Genomic DNA, 26293 nt, shown 5'->3' on the forward strand with positions numbered 1-26293 from the left:
GAATGCATGTATGATGACATGAGATCCACGGTCGGTGGACACGCTCACGCGAATCTTACATCCCCATTACGATGACACACTTATCACGGCCAACAGTTGTCATTAACAAAGTGAAAACTAGAAACGGTCACAGAAAAACAAACTCAAAGCCATTGTATGTAGAGAAAATGTTTGTTCTGTCTTTGTTCTGACATATGGCACAGACCTTTGGTATATATGTACCCAAAACAAATACTATTTTCCTAGCAACCGCCATGTTGACTTCACTACAGTACCAGTTTGTGCCTGAGGCGATGACATCTCGAAGCTCCAAACCCTGCCAGATTAGGGTAAGGCCACTGCATAGGATGCGTCTTGACCGTGTGTTGAGCTTTAAAAGTACTTTTGTTCCGTGATATTGTCTACCAGCCAACTGTTTCACACCTTACTATTGATTTCCTCACAACTAATTTTTATTCTTGTCATATCCTGTATAATTCACACTGTGAAAGAACAAGCACTGTGATATAAATGGAGCCGATTATTTCAGTAACAATGAGATATAAAAGGATTAAGACAGTATGTTTGTTTTGTGGGTTTCGACAGAATCATCCTGAATACGCAATCACCCAGACACTATCATTACAAATCATTAGGAATATAATGAATACAAACGTTGAACGTGAAAAGGTAAACCATCAGTAATTTCAGCGTCATTTAACAAAACGCTCAAACGACAAAACATATAAGAGATCGTCTGTGGCTGTTCTATTCACTATGCATAACCACCCTTTGTTATGGCAGGATTTGCTGATCGTTGAATCAATTCCTCGATACAAATAGTCACAAAGTGTCTGAATGAGTTTGTAGTAAATGGTACAAATACGTTTTGTGTTTTATTTCCCAGGTTTTTTTTCCAGAATATTTCACGCAAAGCTGACTAATTTAATAAATTAATGAGTGGTTTGGGTTTTACGCCGCTTTTAGCAATATTCCAGCTACATCACGGCGGGGGACACTAGAAATGGGCTTCACACATTGGACCCATGTAGGGAATCGAACCCGGGCCTTCGGCGTGACGAACAGACGCTTTAACCACTTGGCTACCCTACCGCCCCATTTATAAATTAGAATTGTGATGTTCTTAATCATTGTTAGTAGCTACATGTCTATTAAATGAGTCCGCAATGCCTAAATGCGACTGATCGAAATTTAGAGTTATGCCGGGAATCGAACCCAGGAGTTCCAGGACGATCCATTACAAATTAACCACTTTACTACCTCACGTCCCGAGGTTCTACATCCGCATACCGGGCACTGACAAGGATTCTCTGAAGGTGACACATGTGGCCTACCTGAAAAATCACAATCTCCTGAACAGCTGAGGTGTTTTTTTCGGTTATCTTTGTTACGTTGGGGCCAGCAAACCAACTAAACCAAAACGGTGATATCAGCAACAAAATCATTTCTAGCCAAAGCTAGAATCCATGATTGTATGATTCTTACTATATCCTGATCATTCTATTAGGAATCACTATGAAGCTTTGATAGCACCAGGTGTTCAAGAAAAGGTTGCAAATTTTGAAATGATGCCATTTGGTTTTATTGCTGCAATAAGTAGAGACATGCAAATAACCCAGTCTCGTAAACGAACACGTGAGTGATATTATGAACATAGGCCCACGCTTTCAGGGTTCGATGACATGACGTTGATCCAGTTTAACCACAAGATCTACTTTGGTCGCCTATCACGAGATACAGACTTACTCCTACCCGAATTCTCCAAAGGGTGTCCCCACGGGTGTCCCCACGAGTGACTAGGTCGTAGTCACTATACAGTTAAGATGGAAAACATATATGGCTGTGACTTCGTCAAAAACAGCCTGGTTCCCTGGGTCCGTTGCGCCTGCGCTACGCTCCGACACTGACCCAGGCAACCACTGCCGAATGGCGGCCTTCACTGCAGGGAGACGCGCCATACATTTACTATAGTAAATCAGAGAACGGGTGGTTAGAATTTTTTCATAGCATTTTCATCGATACTATGGCAAAGTATACGTCACCAGAACAACACCCATCGTTACTTTCAATGCACGAACACGTTATTTAAGCAGTTTCGAGACACGAAAATCGTCGTTACATGGGCGATATGTAAACAATGACACACACGGTATTTTCATCACCGACATGTGCTTTGATATTTCGTGTCAGCTCGCTATTACCACGAAATCGTACACATAAAAAACATGGTTCTGAACGACCAAATTAATTGAATATAGTTAGGATCTTTATTTTAGCAAATTTGATGACGAAAATATCGCCGATTATGTCCCGTGTCTTCTATCGTTTCAGGGTTGGTTTAGCGCATATATTTTTCGACCGCCTTGTGAAATTACAAGGTAAAGCGTGTAGATCATATGGATGATGTTAATGACAGGGTTTGTCATTCTGATATTTAGCCTCTACAAAACAACATGAAACAGTTAACATATATACCAATATCAGTCAGAAATGTTTATGATTATAATAAACATGGTGAATCAAATGATCTATATACAAAACTGCACACACATATACAGCTCAAAACAATGAATTTGATACTTTATATTACTAAACTGAATATATAAAAATACATGGTATGATCAGTATGTTAATACATTGGTATAACATATATGTGAAGAAGAACTTTTTAGACAGATGAACAGTCCACTATTTGTGAACTGTTGAATTAACGGTGATTTTTACCAATGAAACCTGTCATGAGAACTGTAATTTTTATGGCTTTAAGCCAGTATCAGAGTACACATTTGCTGTACATTGATTATTTTGAGCATGGTAACCCTGGTGTTATTAGAATACATCTGATACAAATCATCTGATATGAGCAATTTTTCAGTCAGATATCACTTAACTAGTTTGGTTAAATGCTGCTATGGACTCTTTGTTTTACTTTATTATACTTTACAGCAGTGCATGCATACATGATTCAACACACCATCAGTGATTTTGTTTTGAATTTCTGGTAATTTGCTTTGTACTTGTTGATCAGTTCACTATTGTGATTATATTTTTTTTAAATCAAACGTTTATGGTGTGTATCTTGAAATTGTGTCTTTATATAGATATTGGGTAGTGTGTTAACACCTAAACTTATTTGGACTAAAGCACTAACTACTCTTGGTGCACGGGATAAGAAGGCTGTTATGACATTGTACAGATGTCAAAAGAAGTTGAAAATATACCATGTCAAGAATAATTATGATATTTTTAAAATTTTTTATCACTTTATTTCTTTATAATGGGTACCTAATTTATGCATTTGTGGTACATGTAAATATTATAAAACAAGGACATGGGTGGTAGATAATCCGTAGGCTATAAGAATACATTTGTTGTTGCAATTTATGTGAAGAGGTTATGGCAAGATGACCAAAAGGTGAAGAATTTACCATAGTTGCAGTGCGAAAAGGCAGCACGTTTGTCAATTTCATACAAGGTGTGTAGATAATTTTTTTATCCAGCAATCTGTGGATGCGAATTGAAACATCTCTTTGCATATATATAGTATTTTGTTACGATGATAATAAGGTTTAGTACATCATTTCTTTTTTCTTTATATCCAAAGATGATATGTTTTGCATCCAGAATTAATTTTGTGCCTGTTTCTTGTTCAATCCAGGCTTTGAGTTGCTTCTGCAACGTTTTCACATGTACACATTCACAAAATACGTGGATAAGTGATTCCATTTTAACCTTACAGAATAATTATGATATTTAATGCTATGATTGTTCCTATAGTGTGTAATGGTGCAGAAGTATAGGGGACCTCATACTGTAAAATTATTGAAGACGTATAGCATAAAATGTGTAAATGGTTTCTCAAAACAGCAAACAATGTTATGGTTTGGGGAGAATGTGGCAGAACCCCTCTCCAACTTGTGCACTTCCCAAGGTATTGGTGCAGGCTACTGTATTTGGATGAACGCAAACTGCCTCGCCAATGCCGTACCTCAAATTAAATATATTCTTTTTAGACTCATTCATATTTAGAATATTCTGATTTGAATATGTGCGGTCAGCACAAGATGTGAAGATATTTATTCGCCCGATTCCTTCTATTAACAGCACTTTAAATCACTGTTAAATGTGGAAATGAAACTTATACTCCATATCCCTGTACACCTAAGACTAGCCATGGCTCTTTTCAGATGTAGTAGGTTTAAACTTCCAGTCGATTTTGGAAGATACACAAATGTCCCCTTACACTGAATGGCTGTAAATATTGTATATTAAGGGGAAGATATTTTGTTGAAGATGAGTTTCATATGCATGTATTGCTTGTATGTGAGCATTACTCAGCCATAAGAATTATGTATGGGTCTTAAACAATTATATATAAAGTCCCACACTGTAACATTTTTTATCAGATCGATGATCATGCTGTTGATCTCTGGATTGCCTAGTCCAGACTCGATTATTTACAGACCGCCGCCATATAGCTTGAATACAGCCGAGTGCAGCCTTAAACAACAAACCAACCAACATCTTTTGTCGAAATCCTTCATCTGAAAACTTCGACAGACAGACAAGACAACTTTGATGTTGTATATAACTCATGTCTATATTTATATTAAACAGCTAAGGGAATTGTAATAGATTGCTTCATTGGCTTGAGTGTTTCGTGCAATCAAAGATAGTCTGTATTAAACTGTCTGTTTATTGTGATTGTAATACCAACAGGTTCCAAAACTGAATGTACCCCATTTCCCAACCCTCTCCAACCCCAGATATAGCTACAGTGTTTTTATGTCATAGGAAATGGACACATTATGAAATTTTAATAACTGTTTTTTACTAAACATGTCTTTAACGAACATGAGCCCCATCTGGGAGTATTGTGTATCAGTGTGTTTTAGACAATGCGCACTTTCCTTTTTATGAGTCGGCTCTTTCAAAACAAGCTAAAACACACACGGTTGTGAATATTTCATAATGTGTCCGTTTTCCTATTATATAAAAAACTGTAGCTTTGTATGGGGTGGGGAATTGGGTACATTCAATGTTATATATAAAGGTCCGATGTGTAATCAACTTCCCTGTAGAATCACGCAGATGCTGCCATACTATGACTATTGTTAAACTTTTTAAGATCAATGCCTATTGCATCACCGTGATCAGCCCCATGCAAAATGGAAGAACAGATATGGATGTTATATTGAAATGATATATGCCAAATGAATACAAATAATAAATAGGCCGTATTCTTCTAATATTATTCCATTTTTGAAATCACATACATTGTTAAAAAACCCATTGTTGAATAAATCATTTATGTGTTTCAAATGTATTAGAAATAATTATTATTAATTACATTATGTGGTAACAACCATTTTCTAGTTACTATTACTGGGCGTTCAGTTTATTTCCAACACACAAAACAGGAGAAATGGGAACAAATCATCGAATTACACGTCATCATATTTGCTATAATAAAGATGCTAACTATATTCAATCAGTGTGGTCGTTCAGATCCATGTTTTATGTGTACGATTTTGTGGCAATAGCGAGCTGACACGAAATATCGAAGCACATGTCGGTGATGAAAATACAGTGTGTGTCATTGTTTACATATCGCCCATGTAACGACGATTTTCGTGTCTCGAACTGCTTAAATAACCTGTTCGTACATTGAAAGTAACGATGGGTGTTGTTCTGGTGACGTATACTTTGCCATAGTATCGATGAAAATGCTATGAAAAAATTCTAACCACCCGTTCTCGGATTTTACTATAGTAAATGTATGGCGTGTCCCTGCAGTGAAGGCCGCCATTCGGCAGTGGTTGCCTGGGTCAGTGTCGGAGCGTAGCGCAGGCGCAACGGACCCAGGGAACCAGGCTGCGTCAAAAACAGTTTTTTTCTATCATGTGCGATGAAGATATCTATTTAAAAATCTTTGACTGTTACTTACAAGTTCTGGAACATGATATAAATGGCGAACGTTTCTTGAGAACGACGTCTTGGGCAAGAGAAGAAGCGAGAGCACACCTTCCCAAACACTAAACAAGATTTTAGTAAAAATATGTAAAATTTCATAACATTTCCAAGCGTTTCACCTTTCTAATACGAATTAAAGATGTTCTGACATATGAAACAGGCCTTTGTTATAGATGTACCAAACAAATACTATTTCCCTAGTAACCGTCATGTTGACTTCACAACAAAACTAGTTTATTCCCGAGGCAATGACACCTGAAAGCTCGAAGCTCTTTATTTGTTGGGCATATAATGTAGCTCCTAAAACGAACCACAATTCTCCAAAACAAAACAAAACATATGGCGCAATGGATCTATTCAAGATTTTATCATCATTGAAAGTGCCGAAACAGGTTGACGATTCACTTATATTTCTCATCCAAGCTTCACAACCAGCTGTTACAAATAGAGATAAATAAAATTAGCTCCAGGCGTTATAGTAGTGATAATGTTCTCCAAATAGAAGAAATTGATAAGTTGATAAATAGATATTATAATCCTAGTGTCACAATTGGTCGTTTCAAACATCCGGGTTCCACCAAGCTCAATTTAGGTGACCTTTTACTGATTATATTTCAGTAAGTGGTAAACTTTAGAAAAATGGGAGAAGAAGGAGCACATGTACACATATAATAGCCTATAAAACACAATGCCACTTAATAAAATGTTTTGTAAAACGACTGTTTGGAATTAAATTCCCATAGACTTGGCTTATTGAACACAGCCGTACTGATCGCATGGCCGCACATCGAGGGCTGCAAGGAGCTATGATTACATTGTGTGTGAAACCTGCATGTGGAATTATATCTTTGAAAAAGCATTTGTGAAGACTGTCTGTAATTAATGATAAGCTTCGTTTAAAATATGTGCGTGAGGTCAAATGTTGTCATGACTGACTGACTGAGTTTGGTTTTACGCCGCTTTTAGCAATATTCCAGCAACATCACGGCGGGGGACACCAGAAATGGGCTTCACACATTGTGCCCATGTGGGGATTCGAACCCGGGTCTTCAGCGTGACGAGCCAACGCTTTAACCATTAGGCTACCCCATCGCCCCAAATGTTGTCATGGGTGATAGATGGTGTAAACACGCTGATCGGACGGTGTACCACTGGAGTACTCAACACAAATTTCCTTTCAGAAACGTGGTACTTGTCGATGTGAGTTGATGTGAGAATTATAATTAAAGCTTCATTCAGGTGAAGAAGGAAATCTTGACAGCTGTCGAATTTTGTGTTGTCATGCCAATACACACCCTGTTGATAACAAACACATGGACACCTTAGATTAATGTAATGATGGAATACATAAAACCTTGTTTCCTAATCATGGCAGTACTGCTGTAAATTTTTAACTCACTGACAACGACAGAACGCATGCGCACCTCGTAATACAATCCTGGCAGAACCTATGAACACCTGGTGATACAATCCTGGCAGAACCTATGAACACCTGGTGATACAATCCTGGCAGAACCTATTAACACCTGGTGATACAATCCTGGCAGAACCTATGAACACCTGGTGATACAATCATGACAGAACATATGAACACCTGGTGATACAATCCTGGCAGAACCTATGAACACCTGGTGATACAATCCTGGCAGAACCTATGAACACCTGGTGATACAATCCTGGCAGAACCTATGAACACCTGGTGATACAATCCTGGCAGAACCTATGAACACCTGGTGATACAATCCTGGCAGAACCTATGAACACCTGGTGATACAATCCTGGCAGAACCTATGAACACCTGGTGATACAATCCTGGCAGAACCTATGAACACCTGGTGATACAATCCTGGCAGAACCTATGAACACCTGGTGATACAATCATGGCAAAATACACGAGTTGTAAGGGGCTGGGTTGAACAGAATATCCGCCATTTTGTTTTTATGACGTTACATAGGTGTGACCTTTGTGTGACCCACCCTCCTTCGGGAGTCCCCTTCCGGCTCAGGTGTGTGTGACCTTCAGGTTCACCTAAGTGGTCTGTTATTATTATTCAATTATCTTATGAGTGGTATGAGTTTGCCGACTCGAGTGTTCACACAGCTTAGACTAATGCTTAGTCTCTGAATATATATATAATTTTGATAGTAACAAACAAGCCCGTTTAAATTGAAAAGGAGCCCTAAGGACACCAGATATTCAGAACCGGAGGAAATCTACACTTGCTATATTTAGGGTTTTAGCACTGCAGATAGGGCATGGCAGTACGGGAAATAATGTGGTTCAGGGACTGTGAGACAGACTAAGCAAACGTGTTCAACGTAGATTTAATATCACACAATGAGGGGGAATTTAGCTGCTATTATTATTAGGACAAAGTTTAAAATACGCTGTCACACAAGGAACAACACCGAATGTTCTGAGTATTACATATCTGTCAACAGTAACGGTTGTAGCTGTTAAAATTCATGTGGGTCCGTATATGATTATTGCGTGAATAGGGGCGCTGTCTATAGGCACTAATACATAACACTATGCTATTCTGCATAGCACAATCGCTTGCTCGCTGAGCCGGGCCGTAACTGAAGAGACATGTGACAGCTGTGATTGGATGAAATAGTGTAAGGTGTTATGTTTGTTAAAATCCATCCAGTCATTAAACCTGACCACTATTTTAAGTATTTAATGCTGTCATTTCTATCACTTATGCTTATGCGTGTACAGATATGTTCAAGTTGGTGAGAGCTTCCTGTGTGTGGCTTCCTGTGCCCGGTTTGCCGGTTCAAGTTGACCAGAAATTGTTTTATTGTAATTTAATGGTCAGACTGTAATCATGTGTACATGGTTGGTGATCATTTTCAGCGTGGTGTAGTGTCACATATGGTCAGCTTCCGTTGTTTAAAGGTCAGACTGTAATCATGAGTACATGGCATGGATAATTTTCAATGTGATGTTGAATGTATGCTGACAAGTGGTCAGCTTCCGTTATGTAGGAAGTGTCTGACCGGAATTAAAGACAGGAAATAGTAAGCAGTTGAGGACTGATGGTCACTGAATATCTCAAGTAGTTTGATTGTACAGTGATGAAATGATTTAGCATTTGTCATATATATTACTGAATAAGAAATATGTGTTCTCCTGTAAAACTTTTCAATACCGTTACTCAACATTTTAAAACTTTACTCTCAAATTGCAAACATAAAAAAACCCATCTTTTATGTCCATGTTTATGACACTTATTTGACATCATGTGACACATAGGTTACTCACATGCCGTTAGCCGCTCTTATTCCACAGACAGTTCAATGAAATACTGGTGTAAGCTTCTTGTGACTGTATTGTGTGTGGGGTATGAAGAGGTTAGGACCTCCTGGTGTTAAGAATTGTATTCTGTGTATTCAGTGACATAGGGAGGATTATTTCTCAGTTGTAAAACACAGATTTGTACAACGAACAGTTGTACAATCCTCCAGCAATGCATTAAGTGAGTGAGTGAGTTTAGTTTTATCTTGCACTCAGTAATATCCCAGCTGTCTGTAAATAATCGAGTATGGACCAGACAATCCAGAGATCAACAGCATGAGCATCGATCTACCCAATTGGGATATGATGATGAGATGTGTCAATCATGCCAGCGAGCCTCACCACCCGATCCCCTTAGTCACCTCTTACGACAAGCATGGGTTCCTTCTGTAACCCTAGTGACTACAGTCGCTGGGTGTAGAGCCATTCTTCGTTTAAACACTGTACTGTGCGGGCGTGTTACCACTGCTCTGGGATATCATGGATGTGTGTGGACATTACCCACTCGACAAGACACTCGATTGCTGTGCAATCAGTACTGAATGGGCTTCATTCCAGAAAAGACTCGATTCGTTTAAGGACTGGCCAGTGCAGATGAAACAGAGTTCTAGTCGCATGGCCCAGGCAGGATTTGTGTACTTAATCAGAGGGGACACTTGCAAGTGTGTTCAATGTGGTCTCGTTCTCAAGAACTTGGAAATGGATGACAATCCCTGGGTCGAACATGAAAAATGGTCTCCAGTATTTGGCCCTGGTGGGAGTACCTCAGAAAAATATGGCCCGCTGAGGTAGTCATGTGGATTTGCAACCAAGAGTGTGATGTAAAATGTGTGAATATTAGAAATAAATCAATGTTAAGAGTATATATATGCATTTGTTGTCTATGTATAGTCTTTTGTCGATGTATAAATAGAGGTTTACTCAAATACTAATCTCATTGAGATCCCAACCACGATAAGAGCTTGTTTGCTAGAATTATTATGGCTAGGTACGTGTTGAAACATTACGAATTTTTAAGGTTCATGTTAATGTTTCAAGACATTGAGGAGATTCGACAAGACATCTTAGAAATGAACAGAGAACAGATTCTTGCCGTCAATGGTATTATCAATAGGTTATTAAAGGGAAGATTACCAGTGACTCAATATGAAAGATGTCGATTCCTGAGGAAAAGTGATAGAAATAACTATCTAAGATTAGTTCACCCCCTGTGGACGACAGACAGTATGTGGAAGAGTCTTTTTGCCAGTTACATGCCTATCGTCGCATTTGTTTTGAAACCACAGTTTGTCAGTGCACTTAGAGATGAGGCCATTCAAAATGCCTGGTTGTTTGATAGAGCATTGGCTTAGTACATCTGGTACACCCGTCTTAGGTTTAGTTTGTCAATCCGGGGAAAGAGCATGTATGACCATCCAGGCAGTGATGTTGAAAGCTACACCAAGCCATGAAAGGTCAATTCAAACCGTGGATATCTATATATAACAGGCCACGAGGGCTATCTAGCTTCATTTAGCCGTGGACCAGTGACAGTGACACATCACCTCAAGTCGCTCCCGTTTTCATCATGAATAATCCACAATACAAACTCTTTGTACCCGATGCCGATAAATGGACACGGTTTTACATGCTAAGGGCTGAAGGGAAAGGAGATCCTTATCATTCTATAATGCGTGGAGGAGAAAAATCTGCCATGATGTCTGTGGATCGATATTTGGAACTGTATGACCCAGAGTGGAAGAAACAAAAGGAACCAGAAACCACAGAGCAACCTAAGATTAATTTTGTTACTCCTACTCAACAAGTAGTCGAACAGGCCAAGGCTCTTCTTCAGATGCAAAAGAAAGGGGCATCTAAAGCTGGAAGTTCCTCCCAGATTCCCATGAAGAAACGGAAGACGACTTTTTAGATAAAAGCAGCCTGTAGACATGGTTCCCTGCCATTTAGACTAGGACCACCATGCAGTCAACAACGTGTCCCGTGTGCAATCAGACTTTTTCCAGAAGGGATGCCATGCTTAGACATTTAAGGAATCAACACAGACGAGCAACGCAGCGACCACAACCACCACAAACACCACCACAAGCACCACAAGCACCACCACCACCACCACCACCACCACAACCACCACCACAACCACCACAAGCACCACCACCACCACCACAAACACCACAACAAGCACCAACACCACCACCACAAACACCACAACAAGCACCACCACCTATGATGCAACCAGTGCAACCACTTTTATCAGAAAGTATTACCCAGTCATGGAAAGAATTTAGGCTCCTACATCCATTTATCATGATCGTCTCAGGGCCCACCTCCTGTGGGAAAACCTACTTAGTGAAGCAGCTTCTAGAAAGGATGAACATTTAACCTTATCCTGAACGTATTATATGGCTCTACAACGATGGCAACCACTGTATAACACCATTCAAGCCTGTGTTTATCCTTACGTTGAATTTCATCAAGGCATTCCTTCTCACCTCGAAAAGGATGCGTTTCTGGACCCCAGTGTTGTGAACGTGGTTATCCTCGACGACTTAATGTCTACTGCCAGCAAAGATCCACGCATTACAGATCTTTTTACCGAAGGAAGTCATCATCGTAATCTCTCAGTCATAACCTTGAACCAGAATTTGTATTACAGTAAGGATCCCACACAATGAAGAAACTGTCATTATCGCTTCTGTTCAACAACCCTATTGACCAACAACCCATCATGACTTTGGCGAGGCAAATGTTTCCAGGTAACATAGACCATTTCATGTAGCCATTTCGAAGGGCCACCCAGAAACCTTATGGATACTTGTTGGTTGATCTAAAACCCCAAACACCTCCCCATTTGCGACTTTGTCCCAACGCATTCAGTTTAAAAGGAGGCCTCCAAGCTAGGACAATTCAGTCCGAGTTAGACGTTCAGAGTGAGCAGACGTGTGAAGAAAACCTCCCAACAATGCCATCTTGTGATGACTGTGGACTCGTGTTTCAAGACGTGCATGATTTGCAAAAACACAGAAGAAACTGGTGTCCTGAAAAGTCTTCAGTGGGTCCACCTGGAATACCCCAAGTTAAAAGGAAGTGGGAGGAAGACGATAACTTCTCTGCTGTGAAGAGACCACGTCCTCTGTCAGATTGTGACTATTGTGGTCAAGCGTTTAGCAATAACCACAACTTACAAACACATTTACACGATAAACAATGTCCTGAAATGGAAACTGATGATGACGATGATGCTGTATCGTTAAGTGATGTCACACTCGGCAACAGGAAAAATAATCTAGCTGATCTCGAGGAGCAAGGTATAATGTAAATGTAATGTAAAGACAAATGTATTCACGGACGCGTGAGCTGAATAAAGACTTTTTGGATGAGAAACGACAGCTGTACATGAAAAGAAGGTTACACGAAGACATGATACAAGCCAAACTGAAGAAATTCATCTGGAGCACGTTTAAAGAGACGTATGCCCGATTTATTACTTATCTGTATCATATGCAGTTGGGTCCAAAGACACAAGGAATACTGAAACGAGTACAAGACACGAATAATCTGTATCATGACGTGTTTTCCAAACTGTACCAATATAAATCTTGGGTAGAAGACTTAAATGATGATGATTATGAAGACATGACATCTGATGCAGAGAGTGAAGGACAAGACGATGAGGAAGGGCAATAATACAATTAGCACAACATGTAAAGTAAACATTTGGGAGAGCTCCTATCCTAAAGCCTACTCATTTAAAACGGAGCTAATAAACAATGAAATCTGTATATCTTTCTTGTTACTTAATGTATTGTACCCGTGAAGGTGCGGGTTAGAATGAACCTTCAGTAACCCATGCTTGTCATAAGAGGCGACTAACGGGATCGGGTGGTGAGGCTCACTGGCATGATTGACACATCTCATCATCTTATCCCAATTGGGTAGAACGATGCTCATGCTGTTGATCTCTGGATTGTCTGGTCCAGACTCGATTATTTACAGACAGCGGTAATATTGCTGAGTGCAAGAAAAACTAAACTCACTCACTCACTTAATGCATTGCTGGAGGATTGACATGAGACAACTGTTCGTTGTACAAATCTGTGTGTTACAACTGATAAATAATCCTCCCTATGTCACTGAATACACAGAATACAATTCTTAACACCAGGAGGTCCTAACCTCTTCATACCCCACACACAATACAGTCACAAGAAGCTTACACCAGTATTTCATTGTACTGCCTGTGGAATAAGAGCGGCTAACGGCATGTGAGTAACCTATGTGTCACATGATGTCAAAAAAAGTGTCATAAACATGGACATAAGATGGTTTTTTTATGTTTGCAATTTGAGAGTAAAGTTTTAAAATGTTGAGTAAAAGTGAAAGTTTTACAGGAGAACACATATTTCTTATTCAGTAATATATATGACAAATGCTAAATCATTTCATCACTGTACATCCAAACTACTTGAGATATTCAGTGACCATCAGTCCTCAACTGCTTACTATTTCCTGTCTTTAATTCCGGTCAGACACTTCCTACATAACGGAAGCTGACCACTTGTCAGCATACATTCAACATCACATTGAAAATTATCCATGCCATGTACTCATGATTACAGTCTGACCTTTAAACAACGGAAGCTGACCGTATGTGACACTACACCACGCTGAAAATAATCAACAACCATGTACACATGATTACAGTCTGACCTTTAAATTACAATAAAACAATTTCTAGTCAACTTAAACCAGCTAACTTTGCGAGCACAGGAAGCCACACACAGGAAGCTAAACACATCAACCCTCCCAGGTCCGAACAAACTGTCACCTACTTGAACATATCTGTGCACGCATAAGCATACGTGATACAAATGACAGCATTAAATACTTAAAATGGTGGTCAGTTTTAATGACTGGATCGAGGTGCTTTTAACAAACATAACACCTTACACTATTTCATCCAATCACAGCTGTCACATGTCTCTTCAGTTACGGCTCAGCGAGCAAGCGATTCTGCTGTTAGTGTATAGACAGCGCCCCAATCACACATATCATATACGGGGGCCCACATGGCACATGAATTTTAACAGCTACAATCGTTTATTGTTGACAGATATGGAAACATTCGGAGTTGTTCCTTGTGTACCAAATGACAGCGTATTTTAAACTGGCTAGAGATACCTTTGATATAACAAAATGCGCTCTATTCTAACTTTTGACCTAATAAATAGCAGCTAAATTCCCCCTCATAGTGTGATATTAATTCTACATTGAACACGTTTGCTGTGTGAACACTCGAGTCGACAAACTCATACCACTCATAAAATAATTGAATAATAATCACAGACCACTAAGGTGAACCTGAAGGTCACACACACCTGGGCTGGAAAAGGGGACTCCCAAAGGAGGGTAGGGCTTAAGGGTTCAACAGTCGATTAGGTCACACAAAGGTCACACCTATGTGACGTCATAAAAACAAAATGGCGGATATTCTGCTCAAAATTTGGAATGTGAATGACATCAAAACATAACACTTTTGTCTTCATTCTATCTTTTCTTCAATGAGTGTGCATGATTGTGTGTGCTTGTGTCCGAGGGAACGGGGCTTTAACAGTTGTTGAGTTCTAACCATAGGTGGTCCGATTAATGATTTAGTGTAAATATACTTTCTGTGTTCTTTAAATGCATTTCCACTTAGGTACTGCATAAACAAAATATGACATTAACATTACAAATTTAAAGATTTTAACCTACAGAATAATTCTCACTAATGGGTTTTGTGGTTAATGTTGAACAACTCAGAGAAACAAACTCCGTATGATGGTTAACAGTTGGCACCCACCTTACCCTATTCACGACCTGTGACACCTCTTCATACCTGTCACGTGCATAGCTGACCTACATTGACGAACGTTGACCTTTATGACCCAACACTGCCGCTGTTACAGGTCATTGGCTCCCTCCCTCTGCAAGCAGTCTGCGTTCTACTGTTTATTTTGTTGACAGTTACATAGACAGATTCTTTAATACAAATGCATAAATCGGTGATTTACAATGTGATTAGGTTGTCTGACAAAACATCCACTTGCACAGTTTGAGATCGATTGGGTCATTGGATGAAGGGATATTTACAAAAAACCCGGTCCACATGCATTTCAAGCCAAACTATAGTTGCGGGTACAGCAACGAGCAGTTAACTTGGACAAAGTACTGTGACTATGTATCCCAGACCACCCATCATTGAATGGGTACCTTGTAAGGATGGGAAAGCCACATTAACTTGGTGCGCCTAAATGGATGCAAGAGTTGTATGATGGGAGTTGAGATTGAAAATATTATGTGTCGCTGAAATTGACATCCAATGATCGTGTTAAAAACAACGAGCCTTTGAGCAGCTGAGCTGGATATTGGCGCTATACAAATATTAGTATGTATGTATCATGCCGTTTTGATGTGATTGACATTAACATGCGTCTTGACTGAAGACATATCGTGTGCCCTGTCTGCTTCACGGACACGCTACATACCAGCGCCACAGATGTTGACACTAGAACTTCCTTTATATGATTGTACACACGTTTTCTGTCAGACTAAAAGGTAGTCACGATCGGTTTTGCGCCTTTGGTCATTTAGCTGAAAGCGGCAATCAAAGTTGAAGCTTGATCCAAAACATGTTATTGCCCAATATCCAAGACCATTTTGTTCCCCTGGCTTCAACCAATCAGACTTTCGCAGGACATGTTCAATGTCTGAAAACTAATGTGAAGACGTCAGAGAGGTTCCATATTTTACAAAATTGTTATTAGTAAATTTGTTCCTCCCCAAACTAACATTTTATCAAACACCCCATACTATACTAACATTCACACTTACATGTCATGAGAGTACCTCAATGTATCACTATTCTTCTGTCGTAGCCGACTTTACCGATGGTATCAACTACTTGCCTATCTTTGGACTATACCTCCATTCCTTATGTTGTAGCCAAAGTTGCTGATGCGGTCAACTGCTCGACGTTGAACGACGGCGTGTATGAGAAGAGTTGTCGTTCGTTCACTGTCTGTCATGACGGCAAACCGGAAGTGAAATTCTGCCACAATGGGCTTGTCTTCAACTCCGAGACTGGCATCTGCAACAGGTACGTTCCTTGCATGATTGGGTGGATGGAATGTTGTTGCACCATAATCTGCCAAGGCATGTCGGAAATTACAGTTTTGTGTAAATTGTGATCCCTGTCAAACATTACTGTAACATATATATGAACGTGCACTTAAATGTCAAGGCCATCTATGGCCGACAAGTGAGTATGATTGCCGATGGTTTTGGAGAAAATGCCTGCATACTGTCGAGGAAATGATTTGTAGATGTTGCAATAAGTTTTTGACCCGTGGAATGCCGCTGCCGATCGAATCTAGCCCTACATAGGTGCTGTCAACGTGGCTGGAATTAATAAACTAATTTAAAAGGTGAGTTTTCGCTGTCTTGGGTGATCCATGATTTTGGCTTGGAAATGCGGAGGTAGCTGTTTTCAGTGAGTCGTGGCATATAACTTTTGAAATAATGATCCGATTGTGACCATTTATAGCTCATTTTGTAGGGAAATCATCTCGCTTCCGATCCGTAGGCCTCGACGGGACCTTAAAAATAGTTTACTTGGTGAAATCTAACTTTGATTGAGGAGGAGGTGGTTCCGTCGTTACATCTCTTTCCTTTTATATAGTACTAGGGTAGGGTCTATATACCTATATGTCTTTCTAACGCTGTTTCTAAGCCTGACACGCCCCTGTGACCAGAAGGGACCCCTGGTGTGTTTTGATCATTGACCTACACAAATAGGATACGATGGCAAATGTCAACCAAGTCAGCAAGCCTGACCATCCCATCTCTTTGAGTCGTCTTGTAGACAAGCATGGGTTGCTGAAGACCACGTCTAACTCGGATCTTCACGGATTGTGTGAACTATGTCCACAACAACCCATGCAACTAAATAGATCGGGTGGTGACATAGGTGATGCTTGTCATTGTATCTCCATTGAATATAACGATGCTCATGATATCAATCGCATGGTGTCTAGTCCACACGGGAGTATCACACAGACAGCAGAGAAAAGATGGAATTATAAACAAAACAAAAACATCGTTCTTGACGTTTTTGTCTCACATTCCAGCCCAAGTGCTGTAGCGCCTCCGTGTGGCGTGTCACGTGACTGTACTGGCAAGGACGACGGTGTTTACGTGGACGACGGGTGTCGCTCCTACTACACTTGCATGGGGGAAATCTTCTTCGGTCACGACCTCTGTCCTGAAAGTAAACACGAAGAGTTTCATACATTCTCCAACTGAGAAAATATTGACGAAGTAGTCCTTTGACCTTTTACCCTGTGCCCTAGAGTTTCTGGATTTACGCTAATTGCCTATTATTGCAGTTACAGATAACACAAAATGGCGATTTAGTATTGCCGAGCTGTATCATTGGGACCACTTTCAACAAATAAATTATCTAAGATGAGTCTCCAATGCGCTGACGACTTAAGATCCTTTACCAGCTGCTTGAATGTGTTTCATTTTACACTGACCCGTGAAGGTCCTGGTTAGAATATTGGCCTTCAGTAACCCATGCTTGTCGTAAGAGACGACTAACGGGATCGGGTGTCAGGCTCGCTGACTTGATTGACACCTATCATCGGTTCTCAATTGCGCATATCGATGCTCATGTTGTTGATCACTGGATTGTCTGGTCCAGGCTTGATTATTTACAGACCGCCGCCATATAGCTGGAATATTGCTGAATGTGGCGTAAAACTAAACTCACTCACTCACTCACTCACTCACTCACTCACTCATTTTATACTGACGCTGTACTTGTCGTTCTTTGTCACCCTACCAGAATCCAGTCTGTCACATGCTCAGTGAAAACAGGTCGCCATCATAGGAACTCTTTGGAACAGTGATTTTTAATTCTTGTTTCTACTTTATTTTCATGTCGATATGGTTTCAGTCTAATTTTTTTGTGGGGTAGTAACTTGTCAAGATAGAGTGATGAGGTACCAAAACGATTTTCTGAAAAACCACAACCCCGCTTTCTTTCATTCGAACTACGGCCTGTTAAGCAGATTAAACGAATTTGTGTTTTATTGAAACAAACTCCGTCAGTAGTATACAGAATGGGGGTTCTGTTACAGGCCAACTAAGAGCGTCATTATATGCCAATTCCGCTCCCAGCCCCAAGTACAAATTAGCGATTTCGAGCAGAGGCATCATTCGATGCACAGCCCAGACCCCCGACATTCGCCTTAGAAACTCCCCCCACAGTGGGGGGTTCTGTTACAGGCCAACTAAGAGCGTCATTATATGTCAATTCTGCTCCCAAGTATAAATTAACGATTTCGCCATCCGATGTACAGCCTAGACCCCAGTGGTGGGCCTTAGAAACTCCCAACGCGTCAGTGGTTTATGAGCGTGTGCCCGTACGCGTAAGTCGTGACGCTGTCGGCGGCGATCCACCATTTGGTATCCAAGGGCGACAGCCGTAGATGTTGTGTTTGTCGCTTCTCAACACATTCATTCGGTGTTTGAACATCTTATTACCAAGCATTGCTAAGCATTGCTAAGTATTTGCTAAGCATTGTTAGAATCCTGGGAGAGGATTGGGATTCCACGGAGAGGATTGGGATTCCCATATAGACATATAGGAAGTATGGGTATATATATGCCCAGGGAAAAAAACAAGATGCAAGAAATACGCTCCCTTCGCGGGGTGCTCCCAGCAAGCGAGGTCAAAAAGCGCTTCGGTATTGGGTCCACAAGACTCTGCGACATATGGCGAGATCCGATCGAGGAAACCATACCGCCAGTCGAAGAAGAAGTTCCACCAGAAGTATCGTTGCCGGTCACCCAACTATTACCACTAAAGATGACTCATTCATTCGGTGTTTGAACGTCTTATTCTTGAACAGAGCTTGTTTGCAGAGGACGTGCTTGATGTGTTGCTTCACCACGTATCAGCTTTCAGGATGGAGTACATCTTAGGCCTCAAGCCGACATATTCAGCGATGGGTGTGCCCGCGCATTCGTCCTTCATCTTGCCAAGGACCTTTTTGGTCATGCTGTGTAGGGCATGGTCTTTGGGGTAATCGCTGTTGTCGTATAGGTGCATGTGTTTCGCCATGTCCTCGTACACGTCCTCGGTCTGTATATCCAGCAACAAGGAATCCGTGTCCGTGTACAGCAGCGCGCATCGATCGCCGTATTGCTTCTTGAGCCGGTTGTAGTAGAAATCATACATGAGATGTTTGGACAGGTAGAGGGTGCTCATCCCCACTTAGACGGGCCGGTTGATCTTGATGTGACTTTTGTTCATGTGCAGCGCCGCCAAGTCGAATAACCTGCTCTGGTTGAAGGTCGGGCTAGCGATAAGTTTCCTGAGTTTTTCCTCCTGGTGCGATCGCACGAGTTTGACTGTCACCCGTTTCCTCAAGTTCTCCATCGTCTTTACCAAACACCGAGTTGTTCATGAGCTTGTATAGGTTCTTCTCGAAGTCAATGGTGGCTTGGGTTTTTTTTAAGCTCGGTGTTCATGCTAATGTAGGGCTCCATCCAAGGACTTTGGTCAAACTTAAGCACCCTATGAATTTTGGTCAGCTTCATACCCAACGATAGGTACAGCTGCAGGTTGCGATAGTGCACGACGTACTTGGTCTTGTTCTTCAAGTTTGGGCCGAGTTTTTCCACCCGAGCCATGGTGTTCTAACCCAACAAGTCTTGTTGATAGTCGGACATCCAGTCTCGGCAGACCCTCAGCCGTTCGGGGGTCAGCGTGTAGCTGTTGTGGGTAGCATGTCATGCCTCGGGATACTCCAGATCCACTTCGATGATGTAGCCTTTGTTCGAATCTGGCACGATGCTCGTGATATCGATCTCATCGTCCAACCACTCAAACCCGCCCGTAGGCAGAGACTGACTCATAGCCAACCCATACAGGTTGTTGGCGTCGAGATAGAGGAGATGATTGGTGGGCTTGCCCGAGTCGTAGCCTTCCACGTACTTGTTGTTGGCTCTTGCATACCGTTTGGCGGCCATGGAAATCCCTCCTCGTAAGACTTTCTCAATGAACAGGTGCATGTCGTAATCCGTGAGCAATTCCAGCTTAACATCCAAAGATAGACCATGGCTGGTGTAGTACCATACAGGATCGAGTTGATACTGTTTCAAACACATCGTCCTGAACGTCTCAAACACATCAGCTAGCAGGACCACGTCCGTTCTCAAGTACAGGTCGTGGTAGTCGCCCAGATTCTTACAGCCTAGTAATCGTCCTGGGAGATATGGGATTCGGTTAGGTTGCTGTAAAATCGACCGATTGGAGGTAATCGGGTCTCGTCGAACTTAGACCAATCATCCATGTACTCGTACGGGTACACACCCTTCCTCATCAGCAGGGGCCGAGTCTCGGCGTTGGTGTATCGATGTGTGATTGTGAGGGTATCATTGGCCTTAACCAAACTATCAAGCGACGACAGGAGGAACTGAGTGATTTCAATGAATCTCAGACCATTGAGCGAGAACGAGATGTATTTTTCCATGTTGTTGGGGATGCACTTGATATCACCACTGACCTTTGAGATGGCCTGCATGATCAGGTGGGCATCGTACCCTCTCAGATTGCGGAAGACCACGGTGATGTTGATTGTTTTAGGGTTGATTCTAAGCTGGGGGTTGCATGCGTTATGGGCGGCATCTCGGTATCGACCCATGATGTGGCAATGATCTCTCATGGCATCTACTTTCAGGGGTCCCTGGCATACGTGGCAATTCTCAGCACGCTTGTGAGCGACCTCATCCTTCGGAGTCATGCGCATGGGAGCGGCGGTGTGCAGCCTTTTTCTAATGATTTTCTCCTCGTTTTGCAAACACATGAGGAATCGTTCGGCCGCACTAAGATCTCGGTAGATGACTGGACCGTTCGTTTGTCCATCGCATCAGACGACCACGTACCCGAACCCGCAGACTTGGTTTTCTTGGTTCTTGCACGTAAAACTTTGCTCAGTCGTGTTGGGCACGTCATGGTTGACCCGTTTGGTGAGCGCTTCGAAGTCCGTGTAGATCATGTAAGGCACAGGCATCTTGTGTTTGTCGTTGTCCAATTTCAGGATGTTGTCGCCTTCCTTAGGCATGTCGATTCGTATCGCCGTCTCTCCCACACCTAGGCAACCCTCCTGGTGCGCTTGCAGCAGGTCTGCTCGCGTGAAGCCATGCAGACATCATTCGCAGAAGTGTTTCTTTTCTCTATGCGTTGATTTGTCGTGCAACAGCCGCCTCAGATTTTTTATCGCCGTGTAGTGGTACTGGCCGTCTTTTTTGATGAGGAATGTATTGATTCTGCGCACGGTTTTATCACCCACAGGGCTTATCCTATGCACGATGGTTTTGTCGCCTTCGTGGCCGAACACGTTGACGGCCACCTTGTTTTGCTTTTCGAATCGAGCCCAGTAGGAGATGGGTGTAAAGCGTTCTACACCCGTGAAGTCGAACCCAGATTCTTTGATAGATGGATAGCTGGAACGCCTGCACGGATTACCCATTGGTTCATGTGTAGCAGCTATGACCGCCACCACCGCGCAGTTATCGTTAACATCGTCGCCTTTGGTTTCGGGGTTAACGAGGGCCTTTTTGGCCCTGAAATGCTTGGGCACCGGTATGTGCGACCCACCTCTGAGCGGCATGTAGTTCGCTATGTCGAGATAAACGGTGTTGATTTTGTCTACCACCCATCCAGAGCCCATGTGGGTATATTTCTCCAACGACTCTTGTATTTTCTGTAACGACGCGTCGATGGAGGATTCAACCGATTCTGGTTGGGTTAGGACTTCCTGTTTGCCTCTGAAATAAGGTACGATGGACCCGGTACTTCCGTCTGTCTGCTGTTTTTGGAGCTCCATTTTCATCGTCAGTTGGTACTTGATGCTTTTCAGGCCGCCCAGTTCTTTGCGGAGTTTACTGGTGATGGGGGGTTTGTTTGTACCGGTATCAATATTGGAATCAACTGTCATTTTCCAGCCCCGGAGATACTTACCCACAGCGTGCTCCGTCGGCACGAATCGCAGTTCGGCCGGCTTGGTGTCTTCCAGCAAGGTGATCAGTTCGGCTTTTCTCATGCGAGAATAACCCTTCAATCCCCTTTCTTTAGCTCGGAGTTTGAGGTCTCGCACGGTAGGGCTTTTGGTATACTTCATATCGAGCAAGGTGAGCAGTTGGGGTTTCCTCATGCAGGAATAACCCTTCAGTCCACGACTTTTGGCAAGAGCTTTGAGTTCCCTAACGGTAGTCATGGTGTATACCGTATGCGGAGCCAAATGTTTAATAGGGTGTTTTCAATGTGCAGATAACCCCATCAACCCCCAAATATGAAGCACCCCTTAAACTCTGATCCTGAGCAGCCGGTTACGTTCGTTGAGGTAGTCTTACTTCTTGTCGTAAATAAGTTGGTTTCGAACTACGTCCCTTCCGTGGGCTTTGCACAACCCATAATGTCCTTTGACCCCTATGCCGCATACTTTGCACACGTAACTGACATGACCATTGTAACATAATAGGTCGAATCCCGCTGTGTTGGCCCATGACACTAATCCAGTGAGACAGACGCACTATCCCCTGCCACCTAGCTGACAATTGCGTGTCTGTCTGGGAAACTATATTTCACTAAAATGTCAAGACAGGGTCTTTAGAACGCCTTAAAAAAATGTCAAACCAGACACTAACGAGGGAAGTGATTCATGTGGTGGGTAGAAGCAGGATCAGATGCATCGGACACTAATCCAGCGTGACCGGTGTACTGCCCACTGTCCCCTCCAGTTTGACCGGTGTATGACAAGTAGGAGACCATATCTCACTAGAAGTAAAAAACAAGGGGTTAAGAAGACTGACGTGAAATACCACACTGGACATTGGCGACGAGGTTGATTAATCTAGTGGACTTAGCTTGATCAACCTGCCAGATTGTTTGTGGCCAGTATGACGTTTAAGAGAGGGGGAAAAGCGGGTTAAAAAGGAGCCAGGCCCCACTCTCAGGAGCAGATCCCAACCGACTCTCACAGACAACACTACCGCCAGCTGAGAGGGACTCTCTGCCCGCCTCTGCCTGCCTCTACCTGCAGCTGTTGGACCCTGCCGGGACCATGCTGACCAGCCCAGCCCTGTGGACTCAGTGATGGGACTGTGACTGAAATAAATACTCCAGTTCCTTGAAAACCTTTTGTTGTCGCCTGTTTACTTTGTTACAAGTAAAGGCGATTCTTAGGGTTCTTCAACTGGTGCCGTGACCAGGATCTCCATTGGAAAAGGACTATCGAGGAGGGAAAAAAAAAGCTGCGTCGAGACTGGCCCAACGAGAAAACGAGTGAGTAGACAAGGGTTTTGTTGTTAGTACTCTCCAATATTCAAAATGGCAAGCCAGGAGTTAGGCGAGTTTCTTCAAGGTTTGGCAAAACAAATTTCGGGACAGTTATCCAATTTATCATCAAAAATAGGGACACAAGGAATATCCACGGTAGTTAGGAGTTTCGATGGAGACCCCAAAAGGTACAAAGAATGGATTAAGGGCATTGAGAAGTATTCAGTATTGACCAATTCAAATTCAAACCAGAAGAAAATGACGTAGCCTACCAAACTAGCGCAGGGGCCGTCAGTGACTTTATACACAGGTTTATGAACGACCACGAGCAGGCAACGTGGGAAGAATTAAAAGTAAAATTAGCAAGGCGGTTTTGCAGAAATAACCGATCCACAACATGCTTTTGTGTTACTCCGATCCCTCCGGCAAAAACATGGTGAAAGCGTACAGTTATTTGCTGAACGCCTACCAAATTTAGTGGAGGAGGCATATGCAGGTTTAGGCCCGGATGGCAACAGTATGGCAGTAGAGAGGCAACTTGTGGGTTTCTTTATAGATAGGCTTGCCTTCGACTACTTACAAAAGAAATTAATGAGAGAAAACCCGCCAAATTTGGCTACAGCTGTCACCTCGGCCACACATGAACAAAACATTAGGGCTCGTTTCGAACTAAGGTTGGGAAGGTCAAGTGGTAGATATAGAAGCCCGAGTAACAGTAGAGAAGGGGCATTCCTAAATGAACGAAGAGAAGAAGCGATGGACATAGACCATCTGAGGCATAGGAGATGTTTTAAATGCAACCAAACAGGGCATAGGGCTAGCGATTGTAGCATTCAAACTAGTCAGAGTGGGCTGCAAATGAGACGGGGGATTCATGCAGTGGTAGGGACAGGCCGTCCCCATTCCCTCAAACCAATAGTGTGTTGGTTGTGCAACCAACCAGGACATGTCAAGAGAGAGTGCCCGAATAGGTGAAGAGTGACTTTTGGCAACCCAAATGATAGAACTTTAAACTAAAACCTCTTCTCCACAAAGAAGCCACTGGGGAAGAGGGCGAAAGAAAATACTCAATTAACCTGGCAGGGAGACCAAATTCATGCAGTGTTAAGATTGGTAAACAAAAGGTTAGATGTTTAATAGATTCGGGAGCAGAAGTATCTATAATACATAGGAGAATATTTGAATTAATTAAGGGATTTTGCAAACTTGATATGAAAAAGATTTCCCTGCAGGGAGTTAATGGTAATGCTCTGGAAGTAGATGGCAGCGTCAATCTGACTTTCAAACTTAGGGGTGTTACTCTCAATCACACGTTCTATGTGGTCCGGAACATGAACCGGAACATGATCCTTGGCCATGACTGGTTGACCAAGGCAGGTGTTAGGCTTTACTTTGATCTCGGTAGTTTAAGGATAGGCAAAACGTATGTCCCCTTGGAGGAAGACATTCACATTTCCTCTGTGGTTAGGTTGGCAGAAGACATAACTATAAAACCACAAAGCAAAAATGTTCTCAGAAGTAAAGTGAAGAATAGGGATGGCATGCAAGCTGATAGCGTGTATCAACTGACAGCTATTGATACTGGTTATTTAGCAAAAGAACCGTGTATCCTGGTTAGCAATGCCATTGTCAAGATAAATAAACACAGGGATATCCCAGTCATGCTAGTAAATAATACCAACAAATCCATTAGATTAAGACGAGGTTGTGTCATGGGGAAATTGGAAAGCATTCCTTCAGAGAGCGTAATCAACATGTCAGACTTGCCGGACAATGACAGCATCCCGAATGACAAGGACGTTGACATTAACGTGCCACCAGAACACAAGAGTAGTGTTTATGACATTGTTAACTGTAACCGAGACCTTTTTGCAAAGAATGACATGGACTTAGGGCATACAGACACAGTGAAGATGAAAATAGACACTGGTGATCATCCCCCGATTAGAATGAAGCCCTATAGAACGCGGTTAAACAAACGTCAGGTAGTTAATAAGGCAATTAATGAGATGCTTGAAGCTAAAATAATACAAGAGGTCAAGGTCACCATGGAGCTTCCCAATTGTAGTTGTTGATAACAAAAGACGGCAGCAAAGATTTTGTATCGACTTCCGTGCACTGAACCGAATCAGCCGTCCAATTTCGACCCCACTACCTCTGATCGATGACATCCTAACCAAATTAGGCGATTCTAAATACTTTACAACCCTGGACTTAAAGTCTGGATATTGGCAGGTGTTGATGGATGACAAAGACAAAGGGAAAACCGCATTTGCCTGCCATCAGGGACTTTTCGAGTTTTCAGTAATGCCATTTGGCTTATGCAATGCCCCGTCAGTCTTTACGGAACTAATGAATGTCGTTTTAGAGGATCTTGAGGCTTTTGCCATTGCCTACCTTGATGATGTCCTGATCTTCTCTAAAACCAAGGAAGAACATCTGAAACACATTCAATTGGTCTTTGACATGATCCGGCGATCCTTTAAAATTAAAACTGTCAAAATGCTCATTAATGCAAAAGGAAACCAACTATTTGAGGTTCATCATCAATCAGGATGGCATCAAGCCCGATGAGAAAAGGGCTGAGGCGATCCGCTCTATGGAGGCCCCTGCCTCGGTTCGAGAAGTCCGCA

General features: G+C 42.2%; 1 protein-coding gene across 1 annotated transcript in view; it reads left to right on the forward strand.

Moving 5' to 3' along the window:
• The window catches only part of LOC124289261 (chitin-binding domain protein cbd-1-like), a 48579-nt gene that overhangs the window by 7481 nt on the left and 14805 nt on the right, over window positions 1-26293 (forward strand). The window lies entirely within an intron of this gene.

Source organism: Haliotis rubra, unplaced genomic scaffold, assembly GCF_003918875.1.
Source record: "Haliotis rubra isolate DU_JTF1 unplaced genomic scaffold, ASM391887v1 Scf438, whole genome shotgun sequence".
Taxonomy (NCBI): Eukaryota; Metazoa; Mollusca; class Gastropoda; order Lepetellida; family Haliotidae; genus Haliotis; species Haliotis rubra.